This window comes from Eriocheir sinensis, chromosome 70 (genome assembly GCF_024679095.1).
Source record: "Eriocheir sinensis breed Jianghai 21 chromosome 70, ASM2467909v1, whole genome shotgun sequence".
In the NCBI taxonomy this organism is placed as follows: Eukaryota; Metazoa; Arthropoda; class Malacostraca; order Decapoda; family Varunidae; genus Eriocheir; species Eriocheir sinensis.
This window is the reverse complement of record NC_066578.1, coordinates 2,670,045-2,692,502: the sequence shown is the minus strand read 5'-3', so window position 1 is coordinate 2,692,502 and position 22,458 is coordinate 2,670,045. Positions and strand designations below refer to the sequence as shown.

Here is a 22,458-nt window from a genome sequence, read left to right as displayed (position 1 = left end):
ATATTTCTGTCACTCTATTTTACTTTTCATATCCATGTCAGTTCATCGAGGGGACACTGTTTGGGTGTATTTATTTTTTTCTTTTCCCTTGATGCCCTTTCATGTATCTAAACAACAGTAATGGCAAGAATAAGAATGAGAATAATAAGAATAGGCTAATTGCTGCGTTACTCTTAATACTAAAAACAAACACAAAAATAATCAGAGGCTACATAGTCAAGACGGACGTTACGTTGAGATGCATAATTATATAAGGCAGGCAGAAAATCAAAGAGAGAGAGAGAGAGAGAGAGAGAGAGAGAGAGAGAGAGAGAGAGAGAGAGAGAGAGAGAGAGAGAGAGAGAGAGAGAGGCTCGTACTCTAATTCAACAAATGATTCAATAACGTGAGTATCCGCTTCGAAACGTTTAGATTTATCAAATGCTTATTTCCCTGCATTGTCCACTTCATTGCTTCACTCCATGGTGCTTAATTTTAAATAAGAATGAGACGACCTTCAGTCTGTATTTACCATGCATACTTCTAATTGGGTAATCGATTTCTGCAAGGCAGGGACACACAGTGCACGGCGCTACGTGTGAGTTGTTTCCATGATGTGTGCGCTGATAAAGTTATGCCGTAAGTGGAAATTCCCAATCCGTGTAATTATAGCTTAAGCAATTAGCGGAATATCTTAACATGATTTTTATTCCGAGCTCAGCTTTAATTATAATACCCAGAAGTGACCAGCACGTCCTCAAAATAGAGGAAAATTTATAATGTTAAAAAAAACTTTTTTTGTACCTTCGAAGTGTCCCTAACTGAGTGTGTTAAAACTTCTCCTCCTCCTCCTCCTCCTCCTCCTCCTCTTCCTCCTCCTCCTACTACTACTACTATTGGTAAATTCTAATTGGTAAATATTGGTAGAATCTAAAAGTATATAAAGGAAGTCACTAGGCAAAAAGTCATTCTTCCCTAACAGTAACAGATAAGTTATGTAAATGAAGACAATATTAAGGCGCCACAGCCTGTCAAATACCTAAACCCTAATAAGCTCACCTGGTGATGAAGAGAGTACAGGTGCCAGCAGTCAGGAGTGTGTGTGTGAAGCCTCTGGTCGCCGCCACACGAGTGTTGCTGCCTGGCTCGGCGGCGTCCTTATACCAGCAGGGATTACACGAGGAAATGTTTTCTTACCCTAAAGCCTCTTGCGGAAACGCCCTAAAATTGCGGAAATTCCCATAAAACCAAAATTATGTGTATATATATATATATATATATATATATATATATATATATATATATATATATATATATATATATATATATATATATATATATATATATATATATATATATATATATATATATATATATATATATATATATATATATATATATATATATATATATATATATATATATATATATATATATATATATATATATATATATATATATATATATATATATATATATATATATATATATATATATATATATATATATATATATATATATATATATATATATATATATATATATATATATATATATATATATATATATATATATATATATATATATATATATATATATATATATATTCTTTTTGCAGCTGAAGCAACAACTGTCTTGACAAAGGAGTTTAGAAATCATAAATACAATAGTAGTACAAAGAATAGTTCGTTTTATTATATAAGAAACAAACTGAGCCCAGTTTAATAAACATTGTTCCATTCCCATATATATGAAAATTAAATATGCATTTAGAGTAAAGATATATATAAAATATGAGGCCACGTTGATAAATATAGTTCCGTTATATTTTGAACTGAGAGAGAGAGAGAGAGAGAGAGAGAGAGAGAGAGAGAGAGAGAGAGAGAGAGAGAGAGAGAGAGAGAGAGAGAGAGAGAGAGAAGTAGGCTACATATTGGATGATCTTTTCTCATAGGCAGACAGCTCATCTGCTGCCGCCTACGTGTACTTATTAATGGTTTCTTTACAGTGGTTTTCCTCTTCCTTCAGTATCAAGCTTAACGGGAACAATAAGACGTAAACAATTGATGCTGGGAAATTTTATTGAGCTGACAACTCTAACAACAAGCTAACGACATTTTTTTTCTTAAAGGAATTGGCATATTCGAATTTTTCCTTCAAGACGGACGGTAGCAGTGCAGTTCCCTTACAGATTATGAAGCCATTGCTCTTCTCTTCTGGCTACCCCTGTTTGCTTTCCCAGGAGCAGCCATTAGCGGGCTTTCATTGTTTTGTTATGTTGTTTCTGCCCTCAAGCTATCGCCCGGAGTTGCCAGGAAGGGCCTGTAAAAGTGACAGATATTATTATTAAATCACACTTATGCCAGTATTAGTGTAAAGTGTTAAAGTAGACAGGCATATTTATCAAGCAGTTTCCATTGTCACTTAATTGATCTCGATAAATAGGAATAAATCATCATTCATGCCAATATTAGTGTTATGTTAACGTAAACAAGTTAGACATTTATTGTGTTTATGATTTATTTGTTATTATTTACTTAATATTTGTTATTGTTATTATCTATATTATGAAGTATGTTCATTAATTACTTGATCTCGATAAAAAATGGGTTGAGCTATACAGTTTTATTAATATGACATTTTAAAATATAGTATTTAGTGAATAAATTGCTGTAATAAATATATTCAAAGCAGATTTTTGTCTTTGCCCTTAAGTGCTTCCTGCTGAAAAAATCTACCATATATATATCTTCCTATCTATCTGTCTGTTTGTCTATCTATCTATCTATCTATTTTTATCTATCTATCTATCAATCTATCTATCTATTTGTCTGTCTCTCTATCTTTTATCTATCTATCTGTCAATCTATCTACCTATCTGTCTATCTACTTGAATATCGCATGTAACTTACCGGGGCGCAGTATGGACAACAGTGGCAGCTGTCTGTAACTACCTCGTAGCCATTTTCACATTGTGGATAACTGCAGCGGACGAGATGACAGTCCCCCGGGGGTCCTCCAGGGCACCCCCCTGCTTCCACGGAGCACCTGAAAAGATTTGTTGGATTTGCTCGAGGTTATCAGCGTTGAGGAGACTGTTGATGCATGACGTTCAGTTTTGTTTTGCTTTGTGGCTATAGTTTACATCCAAGTCGCCAAGTTTGAATATTTTCTCGAGGTTATCCATATTCAAGCAGACATTAGGTATTTATCTCTTCATCTTGTAGAGTACAGGCAGTACTTACGTGGCCACCAGCACCAGCACCGCCACCGCCACCAGCACGCCCATTCGCCGCATCTCTGTGAGAAAGTAAAATTAGAGGCATATTCTTACTTAAACATTCCGGCCCCCAAGCACACACATTTGACAAGGCTTTCGTGGGGTTTTGGGTACATTCATGGGTACTTTTAAGGCCCTAGTGATAGTTGGAGCCTCTTCTGTAACATGAGCTCAAGAAAAATTCATTGAAACCCGACTGATCGACAGCCGAAGGGGTTGATTTACAGTGCGGGCGTTTGCCTTCACTCTGTCCAAAAAGGCTGCGTGTGTGGAGCCCCCCCACTCATGTGATGCATACTCCATACATGACATCTGCACAACCTTTATTTCCTCACTGCACTACCTCCATCATCACCGCAGCTATTATCACTGTTATTATCATTAAACTCCAGAAGTGTGCGTCCAGCGAGCCGCCGACCGCCAGCGCCGATTTCTGTGAATGGGGCGGAGCTAGCGTGACGTCAGCAAGATCGGCCTATGTAGTGTACATAAAAGTTTACCCGAAAAGAGAAACGTTTTCTTTCTTTTTCTTTGGTGTTGGAAACATTTTTATAATTTTACGGAGAGAGAGAGAGAGAGAGAGAGAGAGAGAGAGAGAGAGAGAGAGAGAGAGAGAGAGAGAGAGAGAGAGAGGTGGGGGGGGTGGGGGAGCTAAGTGACAGGTTATAACTGTCTTAAGGAAATACCACACTCCCTCTTCCTCGGGGGTGAGGGAGGGGTTGTTGCTGAGTGCGACGGGGACGAGGAGGGACAGGCCCGGCAGGAAAGGGGGGCAGCAGGAGCAAGGTGGGAACTTCTTAACATCAACATAAACAGCTCAAGGGCATAAAGAAATAACAGAAGGAAAAGTCCCCCAAGCGCTGCTCCACCAAATAGAGTAACAACTAACAGACTGGGTGACCAAAAGAGAATGAACGATGATCTATTACCAAGTATAAATAGATTACAAAAAAACTAAACCTGTCTAGCGTGACCTTCCCATGTCCTCTGTGCCTTGTTTAGACTTTGGGCAATTTTGGGTAAAGGGGCGGGTGGGGGGGGGCAGGATGCGGCGTTGTTATGAGCTCGGAACGTTGAATACATAATACAAAGGTAACAATACACCTGTTTGTTAACTCATTAGGTATTCTTTTGGTATCCCTCCCTGTTATTTTATTCTTGTTTCTTTGGTCCTTTAACACGTTCGCTGCGATTGTCACGGATTTGGCCTTCACTGGTATCCTGGTAACATTCAGTCCCAGGCCTTTCTCTGGGTCTGTGGTGGATAGTGGAGTGTTTCCCATGTGGTATTGGTGTGCTGGATATTCCCTCCCAAGGTGCAGGACTACATTTTTCTTCATTGAATTGTAGATCTTACTTTTGTTGCATTCCTGTAGCTTGGTGAGGTCTTAATTCTTGTAAATCCGCAGTCAAGGGTTAAGTGTACATAAAACATAGACTGCTTCACTGTATACTTAACATTTCAGGTAAACACCCTCCACCTCTTGATTCTATTCCCCTCTTTCATTCTTCTATTTTTATCTGTCACTCTCTTTTAATTCATATCCATGTCTGCTCATCGAGGGGACTCTGTTTGGGTGTATATATTATTTTCTTTATTTTCTCTTGATGCCCTTTCATGGATCTAAACAACAGTAATGGCAAGAATAAGGTGGGAGGGAAGGCCCTCACGACAGCAGACTGCGAAATTATCCAGAGAGACCTGGACCAGATCACTCGGTGGTCAGAAAAATTGCAGATGTTCTTCAACACTACCAAATTAAAAGTAATGGATATCGGATCCAGAAACAGCAACCACACATACCACATGGGTGGCGAACCACTACAGGTAGTGCAAGAGGAAAGAGACCTCGGGGTCACCATCAGCAATGACTTGAAACAAACAAAACACTGCAAGTCTGCTTGTAAGAAAGCCAATACAATGCTCGGGTTCATAGCGAGGAACTTCAAATACAAGACGCCGGGAGTTATGTTATCCTTGTATAATTCGCTGGTAAGGGCCCACCTGGAATACGCCATGCAATTCTGGTCTCCAAATTACAGGAAAGACATTGAGGTACTGGAGAGAGTACAGCGCCGCGCCACGGAGGTGATACCATCACTGAGAACGAAGCCTTACGAAGAGCGACTCGAGCGACTCAACCTCTTCACGTTGGAAAAGAGACGACTGCGGGGAGACATGATACAACGCAGGAGTCTACAAGAGGCCGGTAGGCCTGTACTAGGCAGCTCCTTTGACCCTAAGCTCCCGTGTATCTAACCCCACCTAATATCGCTGTCCATGAATTTATCTAGTCTATTTTTTAATGTGACAATTGTATTGGCACTCACCACATGACTGCTAAGCCCATTCCACTCATCCACCACCCTGTTAGTAAACCAATTTTTGCCTATGTCCCTGTTGAATCTGAATTTATCCAGTTTAAACCCATTACTTCGTGTCCTACCCGGTTCTCTTACCAACAAAACCTTATGAATGTCTCCCTTATTAAAGCCCTTCATCCATTTATAAACCTTGATCATGTCTCCACGCACCCTTCGCCTTTCTAGAGAATGCAAGTTTAACTGTTTGAGTCTTTCCTCGTATGGCAAGTTTCTCAACCCCTGAATCATCTTAGTCATCCTCCTCTGCACCGATTCTAACATTTTGATATCCATTCTATAGTAAGGTGACCAGAACTGAACCGCATAGTCAAGATGAGGTCTAACTAATGCTAAATATAGTTTGAGGAAGACTTCGGGGCTTCTGTTGCTTACGCTCCTTGAAATAAATCCCAGTACCCTATTAGCTCGATTTCTAGCTTGAATGCATTGTGCCCTTGGACGGAGATCAGAGCTCACTAAGACCCCTAAATCCCTCTCGCACCCAGACCTGCTTATGAGAGTGTCATTTAAGCAACAGTTATGTGAGGGGTTGTTCCTACCTACACTCAGAATACTGCACTTCCCTACATTGAACTCCATCTGCCATTTATCCGCCCAGTCATACAATCTGTTGAGTTCACCTTGGAGAATACTAGCGTCCTGATCCGACTCAATTACTCTACCGATCTTGGTATCATCTGCAAATTTACTAACATCACTACTAATTCCTGTATCTAAGTCATTGATATAAATAATAAACAAAAGTGGACCTAATACCAAACCTTGTGGGACCCCACTCGTAACACATCCCCAGTCAGATCTTTTACCATTGATTTGCACTCTTTGCTTCCTATTGCTAAGCCACGCCTTGACCCAGGTCAAAACTTTACCCTCTACTCCGTGAGCCTGTAATTTAAGCAACAGTCGTTGAACCTGAACAAGCTCAGCCCCTTAATACCTCCATGAGCTCAGCAATGTTGATCACTCCAGTCTCTTCACGCCACTGACAAACCCGAGGACAAGAAACAACGGAAAACACTTCAAGCAAAGCGATGCAATACCGACATCGGCAGGAGTTATTTTTCGAAAAGAGGTGTTCGCCACTGGAACAGCCTTCCTGCAGGTGGTTAGCGCAGAGACCATCAACTCCTTCAAGAAACGCATTGATCGCCACTTTGGTGCAACGGGAGTGAACTGAACGTATCCAAGAGTAGGTACACAAGGTTGATTAAATCACCGAAAGCAGGCGGCCTTGTAATGAGCCAACAGGCTTTCTGCTGCCTGTAAGTCCATGTTTCCATGTTTCCTCCTCCTCCTTCTCCTCCTCCTCCTCCTTCTACTCCTCCTCCTTCTACTTCTACTACTACTACTACTACTACTACTAATAATAATAATAATAATAATAATGGCAAATTCTAATTGGTGAATATTGGAAGAATCTAAAAGTATATAAAGGAAGTCACTAGGCAAAAAATCATTCTTCCCTAACAGTAACAGATAAGTTATGTAAATGAAGACAATGTTAAGGCGCCACAGCCTGTCAAATACCTAAACCCTAATAAGCTCACCTGGTGATGAAGAGAGTACAGGTGCCAGCAGTCAGGAGTGTGTGTGTGAAGCCTCTGGTCGCCGCCACACGAGTGTTGCTGCCTGGCTCGGCGGCGTCCTTATACCAGCAGGGATTACACGAGGAAATGTTTTCTTACCCTAAGGCCTCTTGCGGAAACGCCCTAAAATTGCGGAAATCCCCATTAACTTACCAAAACTATATTAGTGAAACTCTATTACGGTGTGTGTGTGTATATATATATATATATATATATATATATATATATATATATATATATATATATATATATATATATATATATATATATAGATATATATATATATATATATATATATATATATATATATATATACATATATTCTTTTTGCAGCTGAATCAACAACTGTCTTGACAAAGGAGTTTAGAAATCATAAATACAATGGTAGTACAAAGAATAGTTCGTTTTATTATATAGGAAACAAATTGAGCCCAGTTTAATAAACATTGTTCCATTCCCATATGAGTGGCTGCGTGCGACAAGGGGCCAAGCGCCAACTACCGTGAAATTGAGTTAATAGTGTACTTAGCTCTATAATCTTCCCTTCTTCTTAGAAACAACAGTAATATGATCGTAGCTCTGCTGTGCGTGCAGCAAACGTTGATTAATCATAGTAGTGTGTAGCTCATCAACCATGTCATTGCCATCACCGTCTCATTCAGTAAATATCACACGTTTGAAGAGGCAGTTGTTGGTAATTGTGGTTAATTCTAACACAAAACATTAGTATACACTACTGTTACCCAAAAATTATCATCATATACATGAAAGTTTCTTTAATTGGCAGTATAAAGGAACTTTATTGGAGGGACTTTGATACGTAAGGTTTCTCTATCAATACGTGCCTCACCAGCCGGCCCAAACTTTCGTACGGCATTGCTGGCACCAAGGCCAAGGTCGCAGCTGATTGGCTGCACACTGGTGGCAGGCTACATCTTGCATGATTGAATGAGACATGTTTCTATATTACATGCCATAGCTAACCTCATATACGAGATAGTCAGTTTCGGTTGACACCATCAGACTCAGCAGTAACTGTAGAATCAAGATTTAGTGTAAAAACTTGACAAAACAAAATAGAAAATGGTTTTACGATGAGTTGAACTGTGACGATGTTAAAAAATGTTTATAACATGTTCTACTTTTGCTCGCTTTATTCGAAAGTTGGTTCATTGAAAGTTGAAATCTACATTGCAATCCGTAGGAAAATCTCTCATGAACACGATAGTGTCCTTAAAATGCAGATAAATATCCACATATTGAAAACACAAAGACATTTATACGAACATTTCACTCGCCGGCCGGAGGCTAGCCCCGGCAAACATGGCGCGCGGCGGCGATGGTGGGGGTGAGGGAGGGGCCTTAGTGGAGGGGGAGGGGGAGGGGGCACGGGGAAGCACCAACACGTCGTGTGTCGGGCACTCATCAATTTTTTTTGTTTGTTTAGGTTTCTGCAATTTTACATGTGTTGTAGTTGGGAATATGCATTAGGATTTTTGTTTGTTAATGAAAAAGTGTCACCCGTCCTTCCAGTGCAACTTATCAATGAATATTAGAAGAAGAAGAAGAAGGGAGAGAGAGAGAGAGAGAGAGAGAGAGAGAGAGAGAGAGAGAGAGAGAGAGAGAGAGAGGCAAGGTTACGTAGGTGAAGGAAGTCATGGTGGGAAGGAGGGAGGGAGGGGAGGACGAGAGAGGGTACAATGGGCGTGTCATAATAGGGCTGCATGTGACAAATACCTATGTATTACGCTAATATTCAATGTATTAATTAGAAATTGTCATTGGCAGACTACATTCAACATCGTCACATTGAATTTTATCACATGCTAATATTCATTGATGACCACTCATTCCATGTTTCGAGTAAATTAACTGTAAATGGGTCCGAGAAAACACAAATTCAGCCGAAGACCTTCCATTTCCGGCACGGACGCCACCATGCTACTTTTGTGTCAGCCTAGACGTAATAAAAAGTCACGACCTTGACATCAGGTGCTCAGGGGCATTCAATCTACTACATCATCCAGTGTGTCAAGTGTCAACGTCTCAACTCCATTCTACGGCCAGTCTTGAGTTAGTGTGTCTGCCAACCTAACACGCTCATGATGTCAATCAACTTCAAGTATCTGTCAGCCTCACTGTATCAAACTCATATTCTGTCAACCTCACAGTGTGTTAATTTCACAGTGTCAGTCAACCTCACATTGTCAACCTCATTGTGTCAATCAACCTCACAGTGTCTGTCAACTTCATAATGTCAATCAACCTCACTTTGTCAACCTCATAGCATCTTTCAACCTCACAGTGCCAATCAACCTTATAGTGGGTGTCTACTTCACAGTGCCAATCAACCTTACAGTGTCAACCTTAGTCTGTCAACCTCACAACGCCAATCAACCATACAGTGTCTTCCGACCTTACAGTGTCAATCAATCTTACTGTGTCTTTTTACCTCACAGTGCTAATCAACCTTACAGTGTCCTTCGACCTTACAGTGTCTGTCAACCTCAGAGTGTCTTTCAACCTCACAGTATCTACAACTTCAGTGTTAACCTCATAGTAGTTTTCAACCTGAGAGTGTCAACATCAAAGTGTCTCTCACCTCAGTATCAACCTCACAGCGTGTCATTCAACCTGAGTGCATCAACCTCAAGTGTGTCAACCTCACAGTGTGTCAACCTCAAAGTGTGTCAACCTCAAAGTGTGTCAACTTCAAAGTGTGTCAATCTCAAAGTGTCTGTCAAGTTTCAACCTCACAGTGCTTCAACTTCAGAGTACCTATCAACCTCAGTGTCAACCCCACAGTGCCTGTCAACCTCACAGTCATTCAGCCTCAAAGTGATTTAACCTCACATTATCTGTCAACATAACGATGTCATTCTACTTCACAATGTCTGAACTCTCACAGTGTCATTCAAATTCACAGTATCTGTCAACCTTACAGGGTCTGTCAATATCACAGTGTCTGTCAACCTCACAGTGTCTGTCAACTTCAGTGTCTGTCAACCTCACAGTGTCTGTCAACCTCACAGTGTCTGTCAACATCACAGTGTCTGTCAACCTCACAGTGTCTGTCAACATCACAGTGTCTGTCAACCTCACAATGTCATTCAACCTCACGGTGTCATTCAACCTCACAGTGTCATTCAACCTCACAGTGTCTGTCAACCTCACAGTGTCTGTCATCCACAAAGTATCATTCAGCCTCACAGTTTGTCAACCTCACAGTGTCTGTCATCCACAAAGTATCATTCAGCCTCACAGTTTGTCAACCTCACAGTGCCTGTCATCCAGAAAATATCATTCAGCCTCACAGTTTGTCAACCTCACAGTGTCTCTCAACCTCAGAGTGTGTCAATCTCACAGTGTCTATCAACCTCACAGTGTCTGTCAACCTCAGTATCTGTCAACCTCAAAGTTTCAACCTCATATTGTCAACCGCAGTATCTGAACCTCACTGTGTCATTGAACGTAACAGTGTCAACCTCAGATTGTCAACCTTACTGTGCCTGTCAACCTCAGTGTCTGTCAACCTCACATTGTCAACCTCACTGTGTCATTCAACCTAACAGTGTTAACCTCAGATCGTCAACCTCACTGTGTCTGTTAACCTCAGTTTATGTCAACATCAGTGATGTTCAACCTCAGTGTGTCAATCTCATTGTCTGTCAACATCACAATGTCATTCAACCTAACAGTGCCTGTCAATTTCAGTGTCATTCAACCTCACAGTGTCTTAACCTCACTGTGTCAACCTCACAGGGTCTCTCAATCTCAGAGTCTGTCAACTTCACAGTGTCTGTCAACCTCACAGTTTCATTCAACCACACAGTGTGTCAACCTTACTGTTTGTCAACCTGACAGTGTCTCTCAACCTCACTTTGTCTATCAACCTCACACACTGTGTTCAATCTCACAGTGCCAATGAACCTCACAGTTTTTCAACTTTACAGTCCCAATCAACCTCACAGTGTCTCGACTTCTCAGTATTAACCTCACAGTGCCAACCATTCTCACAATGTCAATCTTACAGTGCCAATCAATCTTGGTGTCAATCTCCCAGTGTCTGTCAACATTACAGTGCCAATTAGCCTCACAGTCCGTCTGTCAACCACACAGTGCACGGCTCCGCCAATCAACATCACAGTCTATCTGCCAGTTTCACAGTAAATTGTGTACTATAAGGATGACCATCAAGAGAAACTTTTACGACGTGTATTTTTATGGTTGTTTGAAAAATACTTCACTTGTGAGGACACAACGAAAGCACTGCCAAAGAGTTTGAAATGTGGTGTTTGACCAGTAAGATTTATGACAATAGTAGGAGTTATTGGGCATAATGATTTTTTTTATATTAGTAAAATTCATAAAAATGTGGTAATGGTAATTACCTAAGCATTCTAAAGGACTAGGAGAGAGAGAGAGAGAGAGAGAGAGAGAGAGAGAGAGAGAGACGGAAACTGAGGAGGTTACAATATAGAGTGAAATGAAAACAAATAAAAAAAATAAATGAATAATGTGATAATGGTAAGTGCCTATGCATTCTGAGAGAGAGAGAGAGAGAGAGAGAGAGAGAGAGAGAGAGAGAGACGAATGGGGAAAAAATGTAGTGGAAGGTAACACAAGGAAGAGGCTGTCGTACGCCTGGCAGCGTTACGCGTCGTCCCTCCCTCCCGCGGATAGGGTGGCGCCTGCGGGGGTGTAAGCATTACCAGTGGTTCCGCGCGCAGGTTGCTGATAGTGACAATGATCCAAATGATGACGTCACCAGGTTCCTGCTGGCATTTTAGCAGTAACTCGCGTAGAATATGAACCTGAATTGGAGTGTCTTAGAAAATGGTGCATTTTTAACGGTAACTTACGTGCAATGTGAAGTTTTCTTTGTAACTTTACTGAAAGAGTTTCTCTCTCTCTCTCTCTCTCTCTCTCTCTCTCTCTCTCTCTCTCTCTCTCTCTCTCTCTCTCTCTCTCTCTCTCTCTTTAATTAATTTAATAGAAAATATCCTGGTTAACAGTCCTATTCCACCTGGTCAACCATCCTACGTACCCTACCTGGTTATTACCTGGTCAAATAAAATAAACTGGTCAAATGTTCTTTACCCGGGGACGGGGAGGCTGTGGCCGTTATGCAGTGTGCAGCCACGCCATTTCAAACACTCTCTCTCTCTCTCTCTCTCTCTCTCTCTCTCTCTCTCTCTCTCTCTCTCTCTCTCTCTCTCTCTCTTTAAATGCTGCTGACAAGAATATCAATATCCGTAATACACTGCGCGATAAATGTAATAATTTCTCATTAATGTATTTTATGCAATGCCACTTAAATATTAACACTGCCTATGAGTGGGACTTACCTTCAGCCTCTGGCATGGAAACGCTCGGAAGCGTCCCAGCTTTCAGGACTCTTAATTTTCTTGGCACTGGTAGCTGCAACAGTTCATATTTCAGATGTCTCTCATAGTCACTGGCATTAAAATGTAGTTGGCAAATTCGAGCACTGTTTGGGTTAATGGCACTTGAGTTCATGCAGAGAGAAATCCACTTTTCCCTCAGTGCTTCCTCCCGAGGAAATCTGTGGAACAGCATGCTATGCTGACCGTTGTATAATGAGCTGCATCCGGAAACAGCACACAGGGAAGGCATTTTCAATAAAAAAAAAAAATCTAAAGCTCTGTGTCGAGGAAGCCACAAGCCCTGAGCACAGCGCGTGGACGGCTCTGCACTACATCTCCCCTCACTGAAACCTGGCTGCAGACTGCCGTCACCAGTGTTGCCAGATGGGATTGATGAATTCCCAGTAGATTTTACTAAAAAAAATCAGTAGATTGGCAAAGCTCTCCGGTAGATTTTCTTTAATATAGTTCTTATGGCACTTGGAAAAAAAATATATATATATATATATATATATATATATATATATATATATATATATATATATATATATATATATATATATATATACATATGTGTGTGTGTTTGTGTGTGTGTGTGACTTCTGTGGGTGTATTTAGATCACCTAAACGTTAGGTACATTTACGTTAGGTAAAATGTATTTCATATTATTTACCAAAGGCAGATCTAATTTAAATAATGTATATTAATCTCATCTCTTCTTTGGTTACAAAGTTATTTTTTTTATATTAAAGGTTTATTGTTGTAAAAGAATATACAACTATAGACCTAAAACTTGCTGGCTATTCCGCAAACAATTTCTAGCTTTAATCTCTTCCGGTACTCAAATTACAAAGATACCAAAACAGGAACACTTTGATCTAGTTCCAATGCATAAAAGAAATGGATTAAACTTTGCCAAGCATGAAAACTGAAAAGTAGTATCTGAAAGAAATGAACAAAAATTACATTCCAAAGGTCCCAAAATGTAAATAAATAGCATTAAATTTTAAGTATTAAACATACATTGAAGCCACAAACAGTATGCAATCATTTGATTCCAGAGCGGGGATGCAGAAAACAATTTGCACGTTATGGGTGCCAAGATACGGTCGCCCCACTCTGCAGATTATTTTTTAAACACCATAGGAAGTCCACAACTCCTCGACCTTTCTCCAATAAATGGACATCCACTTATTGGCGAAATTTCGAGGAGTTTTAGACTTCCTTTGGTGTTTAAAAAAAATAAAAAAATGCAAGGTGAGGCGGCCGGATTCTGCCAGCCTTAACGTGCAATTTGCTTTCTGCATCCCCCCCAGAATAATTAGTTAGGAAGCAAAACATTTAATCCTCATCACTGGCACCATCATCTTCCGTGGCTTTATGATCAATACAAGATTTTTTGTACATATCACTATTCAACCCTTGTCTTAGTCCTTCTGTTATTTTAAAACTATGACAATTGGCATTAGATAGAAGTCTCTTAGTGTGTAGCAAACCAGTGAGTGTTCTTGTGGAGAGTCTATTTCTCAGTGTAGTCTTCATGCGGTTTATGGCTGAAAACGTTCTTTCAACGCTAGCACTTGAGTGAGGCAAACAGAGCAACCTCAGCATGAAGGAAGCTAAATGTGGATACATTGGACTTCCATCTCCTAGTTTTACGTTTTGTACTCTTACCCAAAACTCAGTTACGCTTGCGTCACTCCTAGTACACAGTATGTCACTGTTCCTTAACAGCCGCCATTCTGAATCCATAGCTTGAACTGCCTGACTGGGAACAAGGCTTTGAAATGAGCTCATTAAAGCAGCAAGTGAATCCACTGACTTACTTCTTACCACGTCAGGATCTAATACTTCCAGATGCTGGAAAGTATCTTCTGCAAATGGAAACCTTTTGCATATTTGAGTTGCTGCTTCTACAAGAAATACTTGACATCTTTGCCGAAATGTTTGCACATCTGGAGGGGGGAGGTTTTGCCCTTGATGGAGTGTCATGGCTACCTTAGCTCCCAGATAGATTGAGGAGAGGTCTTTGAAATTACTAGGATCCTTAAATTCTATACTGCTTAGTGGAGTTTTTCTCAGGTAATCATCTTTAAGATAGCAATCAAGCAAGGATCTAAAGGCCTGCAACACTGATTTATATAGCTTGTGAATTTGTGGACTCTGTGATTGCATTTGCAGGTTAAGAGTGTTGAATATTGGGAGAACAAAATCCAGAAATTCCAAATACATCTTTGTAAAAGGGTTATTTAGCCTTTGTAGTATGGTGCCACTTGCAACGAGTCTGTCATTGAGAACAGCTCCAGTAAAGTATAGCTTGAGAGCATCCCATTGCTCAAGCAGCCTGGACACTACCATATGTAGGGATAACCATCGAGTTTGACTCGGATGGAGTAATTTGTGAGGTTTAGCATTAACAAAAGACTGAAATTCTTTTAGGTCACCAATGCGCTTTGGACTGCAACTGAAGTATGAGAACACATCACGAGCCAAATCTTCCACATCTTTAGGTAAAGTTGCACATGCATATGAAGCACAAAGCGCAAAGGAGTGGCAAATACATTTCATCACAAATAACCCTGGTATATCCTTTTTTAGTAATGTTGAGAGAGAGTTGCGAGCTCCAAGCATGGAATTTGCCCCATCAGCACCAAAGCCAATCATATTTTCTTTATAGGGGATATGATTGCAGGCAAAAAAGTTTACGACAGACTCATACAGTGTCTTTGCAGTTGCATCATGTAGAGGAATCAGACCTAAAAAACAATCAGTCACTTTGTCTTCAATCATAGTCCTGACAACCATACACAGATGCTTTACAGATGACAAATCAGTGCTTTCATCAACAATCAGTGAAAATTTTGAATCCTGAAGTTTTCTAATCAATATATCAGAGCTTACCTCACCTGTCACATGGTTTATAATTGATGTTAGCTTAGTGCGTCCACACTTGATCTGTTTTGCAATATTTGAATCAGGACATATGGCCTGAATGAGTGCTGGCATGTGCTCCACAGTTCTAATTGGCAAATCATGCTCACACACAAATGCAGCCAGTCTAATCTCACCATCCCGAACAGCTTTGTCAATTTTTGTTTTAGCGCTAACCAGAGGCATGTCTAGTACGGAGGGTAATTTGGCCTTACTACACATATCTTGGTGCTTTTTAGTAGTGGAATGCCTCTTTACCTCCATTTTACCTGCGCTAACATTTATGTGAACATGACATGCATCACAGAAAGCAAATGTTTGTCCCTTTGAACTTGCTTTAAGCCATCCCTTGAATTCTGGTTCAGATTCCCATTCATGGTGATATTTCTGAGCATATTTTATCTTTTTCTTTGGAGTTTCACCTACTTTGCTGAAGGTAGATGCAGTAGGCCTACCTGCTGCTGACTGATCACGTCTCCCTCGCGACTCAACGTTTTTGTCCTTCGACCCATCCATTTTTTCTGCATGCTCCCAATCAGAAGGTTCCATACTTGATATACCTCAATTGCAGTCTGGTCTTGTGTCCGACTCCTAGAAAAGATATTCTGGTTAATACGTAGGCCTAGTTTACTTTCTGTGCCTGACTTTTGTTTTCAATATTATTTTTCTTCTTTTTCCGCTGGCGATGTTTTTATTTCCTCTATAAGGCAAAATATCAAATAACAGTACCGTACACAGCTGGACGCGGTCGTTAGGTTAGGTGAGGTCAGATAGGGTTGGGTTAGGTTAGGTAGAGGGGTTCGAGAGGCGAAAAGCCCCCCTCTCCCGTTAGGCGTTGGTTTTAGCATTGAGTATTGTAGTACATGAGACAAGGTGGGATTACCAAGGGTTGGTTAAGTTAAGTTTGATTAGGTTAAGTAGAGGGAGGGCGAATCCCACCTCGATATATAAAGGGGGGTACAGGCCGAAGCCCTCCCAATAAGTTTCAGCAGGTTGCCACAGAAAATTACGCCATTTGAAGGAACTTTCTTGAAACGGGATTTTCGCCGTAGCTTTTTCTTATCTTGCCAAATATGGTGTATTTAAAAACCCCGCATTCCCCCACGTCCCCAGGTTTGTAGGCTTTGGAAAGGGAAATAGGAAAAGTGGTGTGCGTAAACTACATACGGTATTTTCCGATATTCTAGTCCTGTCGAACAAAGTACTGCACAGATGCACAAATAGTAATACACATATAGATAAGACGTAGAGATGCCCAAATGTTGAAGCTATGACACGAGGACATTTAAATTATGAACGTCACACGAAGGTATACACTATTAAACTCACACCACCCACCTCCCTTCAGAAAAAGCTGCAGCCCGAAGATTCCATACTTTGACACGCCGCGGCCTCGCAGTTTGGTCTGATGTGTTCGATACCTACAAAAAGAGGTACAGGCAGGTGCACAAACGGTAGCTACACTCGTAAACTAATACACACCACCCATCTCCCTTCACAAACGATGCAGCCCGCTAATATGTGAGGCCCTTTTTAAATAAATTAACACAAATTTGAACTTCTAAACAGCATGGATATATTATCTAAAGACTTACAGGTGCGTGGGTGTAAGCTTAGGTGTTTGAGACCAGTACGGAGGCTGCAGCCTACAGAGTACAGACACTTGAAACATATATATGTATACTTAGTTACTGACTAGGGCCGAGCCAGTGACGCCACTCACGCCAGTCTCGTTTGTTGTTGTCCGTCAGCTGAGTGCCGATACACGAACAAGACACGTACGTTCGTCGTCCGGTTAGCCACCGTCTCCCACCCGACCCCATATCTCTCTCTGGTTTGCCCCCCCAAAATATATATATATATATATATATATATATATATATATATATATATATATATATATATATATATATATAATAATAACAATAAAAATAACAAATAAATAAATAAAAACCTCTCTCTCTCTCTCTCTCTCTCTCTCTCTCTCTCTCTCTCTCTCTCTCTCTCTCTCTCTCATGAAACTGAATATCGGTAGGTTTCTCGGTAGGTTTTATCGAAAATCCAGTAGATTTGACCTTATTTTCGAAATCGGTCGGTAGATCGGTAGATCCATCAAATATCCAGTAGATCTACCGATTTATCGGTAGATCTGGCAACACTGGCCGTCACTGCCCGGTGCCCGCCCCGCCGTGGCCGGTGGCAGAACCTCCTGACGTCATGATGCGCGGCAATATTCAAAACTCGGTACCGAAATGGTAATGCTTACACTGTGCTAAAATTATTGTCATTCAATGAACATACGTACAGTTAATCTTTTACTTACTAAGACCTGTCCTAAATGAACTACTAAGAGATGCTGTCTATCAATTGATTGTTTTTTCCAAGGTAGTAATTACTGGGCCATGTGAAACTTTCAAAATCCGAAAATTGTTCCTTCTTAACACACTGCATTATTCATCATTTTATAACTCTTTTGTTATTCAACATTACGAAGTCAATGTATATCAAGTAAAAGCCAAGCAAATGTAGTCTCTAACGGAGTATAACACATAGTTGCATATACTCTGTTTAGGACACACGAGACAGGTAAAGCAAAGCGATGGTGACCGACCGACGCACGCCGTGTCATTACCTTTACGTGCAGTTTTCTCGTTTGTTTACTTTTGGCGCTTGGCCCCTTGTCGCAGGCAGCGCCTCATATATATGAAAATTAAATTGCACTTAGAGTAAAGATATATATAAAATATGAGGCCACGTTGATAAATATAGTTCCGTTATATTTTGAACTGAGAGAGAGAGAGAGAGAGAGAGAGAGAGAGAGAGAGAGAGAGAGAGAGAGAGAGAGAGAGAGAGAGAGAGAGAGAGAGAGAGAGAAGTAGGCTACATATTGGATGATCTTTTCTCATAGGCAGACAGCTAGATAGGTATATTTTTTTTACAATAGCTACTCAAGTCCTTACATGATTGATTGATTGATAGTTTATTGTTGGTAATTGAGTCGGATCAGGGCGCTAGTATTCTCCAGGATGAACTAAACAGATTGTATGACTGGGCGGATAAATGGCAGATGGAGTTCAATGTAGGGAAGTGCAGTATTCTGAGTGTAGGTAGGAACAACCCCTCCCACAACTATTGCTTAAATGACACTCATAAGCAGGTCTGGGTGCGAGAGAGATTTAGGGGTCTTAGTGAGCTCTGATCTCCGTCCAAGGGCACAATGCATTCAAGCTAAAAATCGAGCTAATAGGGTACTGGGATTTATTTCAAGGAGCGTAAGCAACAGAACCGCCGAAGTCTTCCTCAAACTATATTTAGCATTAGTTAGACCTCATTTTGACTATGCGGTTCAGCTCTGGTCACCTTACTATAGAATGGATATCAAAATGTTAGAATCAGTGCAGAGGAGGATGACTAAGATGATTCAGGGGTTGAGAAACTTGCCATACGAGGAAAGACTCCAACAGTTAATTTGTAAACTTGCATTCTCTAGAAAGGCGAAGGGTGCGTGGAGACATGATCGAGGTTTATAAATGGATGAAGGGCTTTAATAAGGGGGATATTCATAAGGTTTTGTTGGTAAGAGAACCGGGTAGGACACGAAGTAATGGGTTTAAACTGGATAAATTCAGATTCAACAGGGACATAGGCAAAAATTGGTTTACTAACAGGGTGGTGGATGAGTGGAATAGGCTTAGCAGTCATGTGGTGAGTGCCAATACAATTGTCACATTAAAAAATAGACTAGATAAATTCATGGACAGCGATATTAGGTGGGTTAGACCCACGGGAGCTTAGGTTCAAAGGAGCTGCCTTGTACAGACCTACCGGCCTCTTGCAGACTCCTACGTTCTTATGTTCTTATTATATACATGATCGATTGATTGATAGTTTACTGTTGGAGGTATACAACAAAGGAGAAGGGAGGACCTGCCTCTTGTATAACTCCTTATAGTGCAAAGAGCTGCTGTCATTCTGCTCTCAGTATGTCAAATGTGTTTGATGTTTGATTATTGCTCTCTAAAGGGGGTATCACCACAGAGTTATATACCTCTGTTATATAACTCTGTGTATATACCTCTGTGGGTATCACACTGGGCTATTTTTCCGCCGACATCCTTCCGACAACCTCCGATTTCAGCCGCTCCCGCCGACACCTCCTGTTGGCACACACGTTTGTTTACGTTTATCTCCAGCCCCAGCAACAATGGCCGCCCTCTCAGGACGACGGGCTTCTTTTCGAGAAGAATTGTCGCCGCAGCGCCTTTACTTCTTCACTGCAATGAGCGTAAAGCCAAGAAAAAGAGGCGTGTGTGGAGGCGGCAGTGGTTAGCAGGGACAGAACAGTTTGGGGCTGTTTATGTTAAGAGGTCAACTGACAGCTTATGTTGTTCTGTTATAAAGTTTTGTTTTGGTTTCTTTTTTCTTCTTCATAATCCTTATTCTGTTGCAAGTTATGCAAGGAATAAATCACTATGGCAAACTTATTTGTTTTCTCAACAATTTACACAGAACGTCAGTTGACTTCGAATTTTCCTCCAGCAAAGCGGTTCTTCCCGAAAGCTGCGGGCTGCAAATTTGCTCCAACAGTCTGCGGAAAAAGTGGTGGAGGTGGGCGGTGCCGCCGATTAATCGGAGGTTGGAGGAAAAATAGCCCAGTGTGATAGCCCCTTAATAAGCAACACACCATGTGCATCAATCACCCTGAGGTTCATTTTATAGTTGTGGTCTTTGCGTGGTTTTGGTCAGGTTAAGTTGATTGATTGATTGATAGTTTATTGTTGCAGGTAAACAACAAGGGAGAAAGGAGGAACATGCCATCCCAACCCCCAGGCAGGACAGAGTGTGATTATACAACTATTAATACATGTGTAGGTAGCGTTAACTAGTAACGAAACGGTCTGCAGTGCATTCGAGAAGGGCAATGATAAGGGTGTAAACACCATCTCCTAGATTTGGGAAAACGGAAGATTTTCATAATTTTCTTCTTAAGCCAGTATTCCAGTAGGCCCAGTGCGTGACAGCTGACTGGCCACGTCCTCCAGAAGGTGATGGTTTCTCCATTCTTCATCTGTGAGCTTTTTGTCAGCAACTTTTGAGAGTTGTGGAATGACATCAAATAGCTTATAGACAGAGAAGGTGACGAAGGTTTGCAAAATGTCGGGGAACAAGGCTCTGTAGCCGTCTGTGTGTGGGATCATCAACAGAAAATCTAGCTTGGATCTGTTTGACAGACTATAAGCGCTCCAAGCGCTGGCCGTGAGGGTAAAGAATGCGAATAAATTACGCAAAGTAAAGTTCCTGCGTCACCACGGTGAACAGAGGAGGGCTCAGGGCTTATTCTCGGAAGGGGCATTTTTTTCGTGTACTTCTTACCGGCAGCGCCCTCCAGGCAGGCCCGCGCCCCCGCGACACTCAGCAGACCGGACTGATCAGGATCACCTCAGCTTACCAAGACAAAAGATTTGATAGAAAACTTGGAGAGTTGAGGAAACTAATGGGAAACGCTCATGTATAAAATACAAGAAAAATACCTCCAACTTGTCAGTGAAAATTAAATTTAGGGCATATCATGGTTTTCGTCAAATCACTAACTCTATTAAAGAAAAACTGAAATTACCCTAAACGCCCTAGTTTTGGACAAATTACCATAGAATCTGGGGTATTTCGCCCTAAAATGGAAGCACTGCCTTATGTCAATCCCCTCAACCTCCTCCTCGACTTCTCCAACCTCCTCCTCGACTTCTCCAACCTCCTCCTCGACCTATGCTGCCTCCTCCTTAACCACCGAACCTCCTCCTTGACCTCATCTTCTTCGCCTCCTTAGAAAATTATAGATTTAGGAGAGAATAGGCAAGCATTGGTTTAGTAATAGGGTGGTGGGGGAATGAAATAGACTCAGCAATCACATAGTTAGTGCAGGGACGATAGCTTGTTTTAAGAGTAGACTGGATAGCTACATGGACGAGGACGACAGGTGGCAGTGAGGTGTGGGTGCAGTAAGGAGACAGGGTGTGGCAGACTGAACGTTCCCCCCTGTTCCCCCCTCTACTGCGCATGCGCCGACCTGTGTTTATATGCGCTACTCGGCCCACTCCAAAACACTGGAAAAATCGGTCCCCCCGAGCAACATTGCCAGATTGTCGTACTGAGCCTTTTATGTTTGCCGATTTCCGACCCAATAATTAAACTGCTTTCATCACCCAAATAACTGCCTTCATATATGGATATCGTTTAAATGGTTAATTATTGGTGCTTGTTGGCAACAGTTATAGCCAGAAACCGGTAATTACGCGGCTCTGGAGTACGATAATCTGGCAACGGTGCCCTCGAGCCCCGAGCTCGCCTGCCTCACCTCAGCAGCCGCACCCTTTTTTTAGTATGGTATTTTACCTGTATACAATAGGTACAGGATGTAAGCCATGAAGCTGTGACCTCATCTTCCCAGCAGGAGCAAAAGGCTAGCAATCCTGCCCTCCTATATGTGTACGTGATCCTGCGGCAGTGAAAGGCCGACAGTCCTGCCCTTCTGAGTGTGTGTGTGTGTTTTGATTGATTGATTGATTGATAGTTTATTGTTGCAGGTAAACAACAAGGGAGAAGGGAGGAGCATGCCATCCCAACCCCCAGGCAGGACAGAGTGTGATTATACAACTATTAATACATGTGTAGGAAGCACCATGAAATTAAAAAGATACAATGGTAGGAAGGAAAGCACAACAAGGGAGGGGGCAGTACCTCCCCCTGGACAATAAGACAATAAAATGTGGGGACGGAGAACATTGCCCAAGCACTAGATGGGAATGAATACAGAGATAGAGTAATACTAGTCCTTAAAGTAAAATACTGCAGAGATCACAGTCTTGTATAGCACGGCAGTAGTTCAGGCTGCCACACACGGCATCACCACCT

The 22,458-nt window shown here is 41.3% G+C and overlaps 2 long non-coding RNA genes across 6 annotated transcripts in view; one reads left to right on the top strand and one right to left on the bottom strand.

Annotated features, from left to right (window-relative positions):
- LOC126988730 (uncharacterized) overlaps positions 1–22,458 on the top strand; it is a 38,438-nt gene that overhangs the window by 2,278 nt on the left and 13,702 nt on the right. The window contains exon 2 of the long non-coding RNA XR_007742502.1: positions 3,184–4,351. This is a non-coding gene — a long non-coding RNA (uncharacterized LOC126988730). The remainder of the gene's footprint in view (positions 1–3,183; positions 4,352–22,458) is intronic.
- LOC126988729 (uncharacterized) lies at positions 2,043–21,521 on the bottom strand. 5 transcript variants are annotated; one of them, XR_007742497.1, is made up of 5 exons: positions 21,507–21,521; positions 7,192–7,353; positions 3,225–3,279; positions 2,892–3,027; positions 2,043–2,301 (listed from the first exon to the last, which is right to left on the bottom strand). It is a non-coding gene; the product is annotated as an uncharacterized LOC126988729 (long non-coding RNA). The 5 variants fall into 5 exon arrangements; XR_007742501.1 differs by having other exon boundaries at positions 7,192–7,289; XR_007742499.1 differs by lacking the exon at positions 21,507–21,521 and adding an exon at positions 19,598–19,612.